The following is an 8,857-nucleotide window of genomic DNA, read 5'->3' as shown; positions in this document are numbered from 1 at the left end:
TATAATATCTAAATGGGAGAAATGAGAAGGTACACAATTTAATCAATCACACAATATAATATTAAAAAACAGGCTTTAATAGAGAAAAAAAAAGAAAATAATAATATTCGATTGTAAAGTGAAACCTAAACAAAACGATAAAATTAATAATGGTATTTACATATTATTTTTGGTTCAATTGCAACATTTATTGGTCGCACTAATAATAATATTAGTAAAATCAAATTTATTTTCAGTCTAGTTTAAAAAAAAATTGTTTTATTTAAGACGTAGGTATTTCAATGAGAGTCCAGCTAATAAAATTGACAAAAAAAAACAAGTTAATCATATTTGAAAAATAAAATGTTGATAGTAAATACCTAGGAGTTTTTCTTAAAATAACAATAAAATTATTTGAATTGATCTGATATTGTAAACAAAAAAGTATTAAAAAAATCATTATTCAACAAAATCATTATTCTGTTATTTAGGTAAGAATTGTGTAGGCTGAGAAAATGTCGATAAACTATTAAGTTAATTAGTTTATCTATTGATAACTGTTTTTGTTTACAGGACCTGACAACCCATTTCACTACTTTGTGTGTCCTTTTTGCAAAAACATATATTTTTACCAAACGACAGCAATATATTTTTAATCAATACACTCAAACACAATAATAAAATATTATTATTACACTCTAACACGTTTCCTCGACGCAAACACTTCTGAACGTTATCCTTCTTTACTTTATTTTTTTCAATAATTTGTGTAATTTATTTTGTATGAATGAAATCGATCGCCTTCAATGCGGTGTTAAGTGTTCTCATTACAACATGAACTGTGTACTCGGTTTGTATTGAGAATAAAAAAAAAATATTATACCACCTTTAACTATGAAAATATATGCATAGAGTTAAAAAATAATATATATTTTTCCTCGTTTGGTATTTGAATTGCCTAAGTAATACACACCCCTAAAATTAACGGTTCCATTAATAATTGTGATGTACAAAACGTGCCTTTTTGTATACTAAAGCAAAGCCCGAATGTCTTAGATGACAAACCAAAACAATCTATATCCGATCTTTCATTGAAAACAATGCAATAAAGGAATTTCTTTTAGCCTGTAGGATCAATTCAAAAGTTGTGTGGACTTTTTCGCGGTACAAAATCGATTACGTTTGATAAGTGACAGCTGATAAGGGAGTAGTGATAAGAGACAGTTGTAAGAAATACGTGATGAGAAACAGATGATAAGAGATTAGCGATAAGAGTAATTATTCGAATAATGTCCAACACTACAATGAACACAATAGTAAAAAAAAATTTATATTTCCAGAAATTTGTATTTCAAACTATACCGCAGTAGAAAATCGAACAAGTAGGTATAGAAAATAGTTTAAATACATGTAAAATGAAAATAATGTAAAAATAATCTCCTCAAATTAAAAAAAAAAAAACAATTTTCTTTTGAGTTATTTTCAGTGTTTTGTACGTTTGAATAATTTTCTTTAAAAAATCAGCTTGTGAAATTTGTTTTTCAAATAGAGTTTTTTATTCTATTTCTTGACTCAACTAAGATTTGGTTTACTGAATTATTGTAGAATTTGTAGGTATTTGTTTCTTCTAACTGGCTTGCTAGATAAAATCCGAGAATAATTATTTTTAAATTAATTTTTTAATTTTTAAAAAAGTTCTTTTATTGATTTAGCTAAACATCGAGCCATAGCGAGTTATATTCCGTTGAAAACATAACGTTTTGTGGTCTGATTTTACAATATTCTGTAGGTTTCCTCTTCGAAAACTTTATATTTTATTGTGGTTTTATAATATTGTATATGACATCAAAATACTAACTGTTCTATTTTACTGCTTAGGGCTGACTTTTGTAAAGTTTCTGTATTTGCAATAAAATATACACAAATTGTATTCTGTAAACTTATCTAAAGTTGACAATATTATTCAAACTCGGCGGGTGCTTCGGTTATCAGTTCTTCTTGTTCAAAGCGAGGAATTACTGATGGTATTTTAGGTTAGGTCCTATTTTAGGTAGGAGGTTTATCTCATCGAATATAAAAGTCCTAATTGACAAAAAAAAAAAACCCACGAACCGATCATTCCTGACCTTTTGCCGTGCATGCCTCTCGATGGTGAAACCGTATTGAAAGGTGGGTTAGGTCAAAGGAACTCCCTTTGACAGAAAGGTAGAAGGGGTTAAGCGGCAGTCGAGTATTTGCATTTCATTTCTTACAAAAAATAAAAAGTGGTCAACAGAATTTATGCAGAAAACTGTACTGTTACAGCCCCTCCTTCTTCTAGATCTAAGTTCTTCGGACCTTAAAGCCTTGAAATTGCAATGGAAAAAGCGAAATTTAGAGAAAGATTCTATTCCTTCTTGTAGCGAATCACAGGAATGACTCATATGCATGTTATTATCAAGACCATTCGGGGTATAGTCCATTTCAAAACCGTCCAGAGCTTATTTAGCAGACTTGTCGAATTAAATGAATGCGTTAAGAGGGCGTCGCACCGCCCATTTTTAAGGAGTAAAGTATAGGCAATTTTTTACAAAATCTTAATTTAAAGGTTAAACTTTGATGTGCAATTATTAGTTCAATAACAAAGACTCTATGTTGGTAGTTAATTTATTTTTTTGGACTATCACATCATCCTTGAAAGCGATTTAAAAATGTTTTTTCATCTCTACTTGTTTAAGCAGACTGAAAATAACTCTATAGCTTAATTTTGGATTTAGAGTAAAATCACCCATTATAAAATTAAAAGATAACAATATTTCGGAGGGCAAGACGGTGCGTTTTTTTCATTATTCCAAGTATAGCGCTCAATACACAGTTTAAAAATAACGACTATTTTAACATTTTTAAATGACTGTAACTTTCAAAAAAATTAATTTTTTTTTTAAAACGCACCGTTTTACCCTCCGGAATATTGTTCTCTTTTAATTTTATAATGGGCGCTTTTACTTTAAAACCAAAATTAAGCGAGTTATTTTCAGACTGCTTAAACAAGTTTTTACCACTGAAAATCACCGATGCGACGCCCTCTTAACTGCATTTTATCTGACGGCCTAAGACGAAATTCTTGCAAACTCTCAAGATTGATTGGACACCGTTGAGCAATTGTAAACTCCAAATGAGACTCGCAAAAATATTGTCATATTCGCCAGTTCGATGCCAACGGATGGAATATTCCTGGCAATCACCCGCCTTTTGCCCTTCAGCAAATAAGCAAACCGCTCTGTCTCCCCCTTCAACCGCAACCGTTAGGCCTCTAAACACATTCCAATCAAGGCTGTGAACCGGCATTGTCAGACATCCTGCACATGCGCCCATCATAATGGCTGTAATGACTGAGAGATCACAGAGAGATGTGCTACTGTGTATTCTCCGGCGCACAAAGGTTAACAGGTTGTCGTGCGAACAAGCCGGCCCACAGTAGCTATTTCGGGATAGACATACAATCACACTCCGGAGTTCTGATAGTAATAATATATAATTATAAATTTTTTATTTTGTTTTATTCGCATTGTTTTCTGGCAAGTCTATCGCGGCGGGGCTTACATGCTTAGCAGATGGCGCGCGGTGACACGACAATTGAATTTTTTCTTCTTCAAAATTTTAGTCGGTCAAATGGCTGCTGGTGGGCAGCACAACGGCTGTTGTGCGATAATAAGAATTATATTTTTACACCTACCATGTTCAATAGTAAAAATAATTATCGGTCGGATGTTTTTTACGATTATGATAATACCCGGAAACCGATATTATGTGCGCCAATCCCCGGCATGCGGTTCATCGCAAATAGAAATATTGTCAACCGAGTGTGTGTGTGTTAGAATAAAATAATATAGAACAGCAAACAAAAAATTTGCCTAAAAAAACGCTCCCGGCTTGTCTAAGTAAACCCACGTTCCGTCCAAATAGCGCCAACATATTTCTAGACACGGAGTAATAATTTTAAAAATATTTTCCGGTAAAAAAATCTAAAAAAAAAATCCCTAATAAAAACAAATTGATAATATACTCAATAGTTTATACAATATGTATTTTATTATTTGGTCAGGAACGAAAAATTAAGATATTACTGCTAATAGTTCAACACGGTTAGTTACTACTTGACTGTTTTTTGATTTTTCGTTTTGAAACCATAAATTAATCGTATAATATTATAATGTTATATAACCTATGTTGTATACAACGCTGATGTAATTAATAATTTAAACAATAATGATACGTTAATAACCATTTATATTACCATTATTAACAAAAAACCGATTAAAATCTACTAAAAAAAATATGAACTAATAGAAAATTTAAAAAACCGCAATACAATATATTTTTCATGTTTTCATCTAATGTCACAAACTAAGTAACAACCAAACATATTAAAAAAAATATATTAGTAACAATTACTTGGAGTTTTTATTTTTGAAAGTCATCCATTCTGACCTGAACAAAAAACTTTGCTTTGAAAATTATAAAAAAAAAATTTTTTTTTAAAGATTTTCCACTTTTAACATAACTAAAACAGTAAAATCAGTAATTTTGGATAGTTGTCTATATAATGGCTTTTACGGTTTAAAAAAAAATTACAAAAATATTCTCAATAACTTTACCGGAGTAAAAAATAAACCATTATAAAATAAATTCTAAAAAAAATAGTACAGTGGGGTCGTGGGGCAATTTCAATATTTTGCTTATTGTGCAAATTTTCAGTTGTTCTAATTTTTAGTATGATTGTGATTTTATTTATATTTGTGCTTTACTTAAATGAAGTTTAATTAATTAACAAAATAATAACGTTATTGAAAATAATGTTCTAAGTATCCAAAAATTATAAGTTGACTTTTTATATAAATAATAAAAAAAAATACCTTTCTTCTTCGAAACGGAATTATTCGAAATTATAATACAAACAATAACAATTGTTCATAAATAAATTGCGTTTTTATCATCAACCACGTTATTGTTATGCTTTAAAAATACAATTTTTTATTTCACCAAGGCTTTAATGCTGTAAAAGTCATTCCAATTGAAAAACTCTACCGACGGTGCATTACTGTTATTATAATAATGTTATGACTGTATATATTAAATAAGAATACAAATATTATGTCAAGAGAAGACATCTGTCAAGAAATGTTTTTTATAGCTTTTATTTTCCACGAATTTATTGTAATAAAGATGCAAAAGAATGAGGCTTAACGTGTCGTTCCAAAATAATCGCTTTAAAGTAAAGCACTTTTTTAAACGGATATTTTTCCTTAAAAACCAGCAAAAAATGTATTTGTAAAGAACAAATTGTCTTAAATATGTAATATACGACATATTGTTTATAACGAAGGTGTATTTAAACATTATTTAAAATGTGGTACTATTCAGCTAAAATCTGTATCGCATACAATAAAAAAATATAAACTCTGATAGATTGTTGGCACAATAAAGATTAACTCGAAACTGTGTCAAAAATTTACAAACAACTCCATTAAGTGTTGACCAATATAAATCCAGACTACAAAGATTTAACACAATTTTTTTAATTAACTGAAATTTTGTGGACCAATCGAATATTATTAGCTATATATTATAATATTATAGATCTTAAGTGTGAACAAATTTATCCCCAACCTAAATTCCTAGCTACGCCACTGTTGGCAATACACAGTTGCAAAAAACTCAGGTTTTTACGTTACAGAACATTGCGAACCATATTTTAACGTACACATTATATTATTACAAGTGTGTACTACAATATTATTATGTTCCAAGGCACGTTTCTGACGCCAGATTGTATGCATGGCTATTTTACAGCGCTTGTAATATTGTATTGTTTCCTATACAGTATAACTTCTTGGGTCTTATTGCGTCTTATGGGAGTATAAGATTCCTCTGCATCCGTCGATTCCAATTTCCAAAACCGTTTGTTGTCAGCGTTCGAAGCCGATAGCATACTATAGTACCACTGCTTTCGGTCGGCAGCTTTTAACTGTTGCACTGGCTTCGACACAATGATATGGTATGTATGTACACAAAACGACAACGTTGCTCAAAGGCTAATAAATTCCATACCTTTGTGTTGTCTGCAATCCGCTTAAGGGGGGTGACTTTTGGTGTACCGCAGAGTAGCTACTTACTAACCCACCCCAACCGTATTATGTGTATGGATGTTTAAACCTTCGTCAAATATTATTCGATAATAGTATTATATTATTATTACAGAGTACACTATAATAAATCATTACAAAAAAACATCTAACAAACATACAAAAACTCAATAAGGTAGAAAGTATTACACTGAGGTGCTGTATTTAAAAATAAGCATCAAAGCGTTTATTTGAAATTGATTTTATTCAATTTTTATCACTTTTATTTATAATAATTCCTGTACGCCTGTGACCTCTCCGCCTCCTCTTTGCTTTGATTCCATGATGCCTAGTCCTCACGGATAAAATCACTTTTAAATTAACGGTATGGTTTTTTTTTCAAATTTTAATTGTGAAGAAGTAAAGTTTTTCAACTTTTACCCCTACTCAAAGTACCGACTAGATGACATTTGTGATTTATAGAGTTGCTACAGACAAAAATTAAGCCCTTGATCATTGTAAAACCAATAGCATCTCTGCTTTGCAGCGAAGCTAAAACCTATGTGTATAATGTTATACGAACCAAAAAAAGATAAATATTTACTGAATGTCTACCGAGCCCTTCGGGTCTAGGTTTCCCATAATTGTTTGGGAAGTTTAAAATGAACGCAGCATCTTAAACCCCGAGTGGATAACCCCGAAACCGATGGCCTCCGGGGCTTTTTCGACTCGTTTGCCAGACATTTTAATCAATCCGTCGACGGATCAGTGTGTTCGGTGTAATCGCTCGAAGCCGCTATAGCCGGTCGTCGTGTTTACCAGAGAGCTTTGTGTACCAAACCAATGTAACCGTCCAGCGCGGTCGCCGAACCGTGATCCGAACAATCCGATTACTTGTTTCACTAGCTCATGTCCGGACTGACCCATTCGATCAGAAATTTCCGCATTGTATTTCCTACAAACTCGGTGATCTCTATCGAATCTCCGCGATTTCGCTGAAAGACCAGCACAATGTCTTTGTAGCAGAGCTGAGAATGCTAAGACGGATAAGTAAAGTGACTAGGATGGATTGGTATAATAAGAAATGAATACAGAAAGGGAGTCTGGTAGTTGCATCAATTGAAGGGAAAACCGGAGAGAGAATAGCTTAAGATGGTTCGGTCTTGTTGTGAAGAGAAACTAGGCAGAGGCGGTAAGAGTTGCTATGACGATGAATAAAGAGGAGGAAGAGGAAGACTTGAAGTAAAGACGGATAGACGAAATGGAAATTGATATGAGGATAGCTGGGGTAATTGATTTAGAAGATCGAGATCTATGGAGGTGTAGGACTAGGGTGGCCGACCCCATGAATTGAGAATGTAAGGCGAGGATAAAGAAGAAGCAGCTGCAAAACAAATTTCTCTCCATTTCTTCCTGTCCTGTGCTACATCATTGAAATGGTCTATTCCTAGCAGTCTTTCAATTCCTTTCTAAAATCCTAAAAGACTATATCATATTATGTCGAATGTGAATTTCTTTTCCCCAACATCTGAATTAATTTGTTTACCTAAGTCTTGTATAGTTGATAAAGATGTGTCAACTTTGACATTAGTACAAAGCAAACGCAACGTACGCTTAATTGCAACTAACGAGCTAAAAACTAGTTTTGGTAAATGTTACAAAAAAAGTAAAAGATTATTGACACTAACTAAAATTATTGTACTTTTTATTAGGCTTACCGGGTAAATTTTAAAAAGTCACTGCACCGTTTTGACGAGCAATCCGACAAGGTGGTCAGACGCTAAGAGATTAAAGGATTTGTCGAGAGGTTTAAAAGGAGATTTCGGGTATATTTTATAATGGAGCTTAGCCACTTCACTTGCAAAGTGAGTGTTGTGTTCGTGTCATTAGTCTCGTTTGAGTTATTTACCGGACCATCAACAACGGTACGAGCGACTGGGATTTTATACACTTGAAACCCCTAAAGAAATAATCTCATAAAACGCCCTTTAAATCAATGGCAACAATGTCACTAGTAAGAAGAATAAAAACAAATAGGCATTATGTATTTGAGTTTTCAGTATTTTTTTAAATCCTATTTGTAAGGGTCAGGTAGATTATCAAGTTCATTTTTTAATAGAAAAATTGGACCAATTTTAAAACTTTATAATTGCAAACAAATTAAAACATACATTTTCTTAGATATATCTTTTTTGTAGCATTAGACATTTGAAATTTGTACACGATAGCTAATTTATATGAAAACATTATTATTTTTTTACAATTCCAAATAGTTATTGATATTCATAGACCGTAATCGTAGCTAAAAAATTGTTTTAATTGAATTTTTTAACGTTTTGGAAAATTTCACAAAAATACATTTCCTGAACTTGTCAATAAAACCATATTCAAAATTTATACATAATATTTATGTGTCAAGTGTATATAAATATATAATATATTATGTAATAAAGTTTTAAGGTAATACAAAAAAAAAATCCCGACTACAATTTAAAAGCGTGTCCTAATTAATGGCAATAAATACCAAATGAAATAAAAATACTTCATACTGCATAAAAAAAAACGTCAAATTTTTTTTCAATAATAATTTTGTTTGTAAATAAGAAAAGACATCTCGTTTGTAGCAACTTTTAACACAAGTTTTGTACAAATATAAAATATTTTATTCTACTTGCAGAAATTAAGGAAATTTGGAAATAAAGCAATGTAGGTAATACTAATACTGGGTTCGGTTTATTAATTTTTATAAGCTGTAACAAACGAAGTAAATCAAC

This window comes from Adelges cooleyi, unplaced genomic scaffold (genome assembly GCF_023614345.1).
Source record: "Adelges cooleyi isolate 19-005CV unplaced genomic scaffold, UGA_ACOO_1.1 ACOO_flye_CR_arks_rails_tigmint_CR_PRNA_247, whole genome shotgun sequence".
NCBI classification, from domain to species: domain Eukaryota; kingdom Metazoa; phylum Arthropoda; class Insecta; order Hemiptera; family Adelgidae; genus Adelges; species Adelges cooleyi.
Note: the sequence above shows the minus strand (reverse complement) of the source record.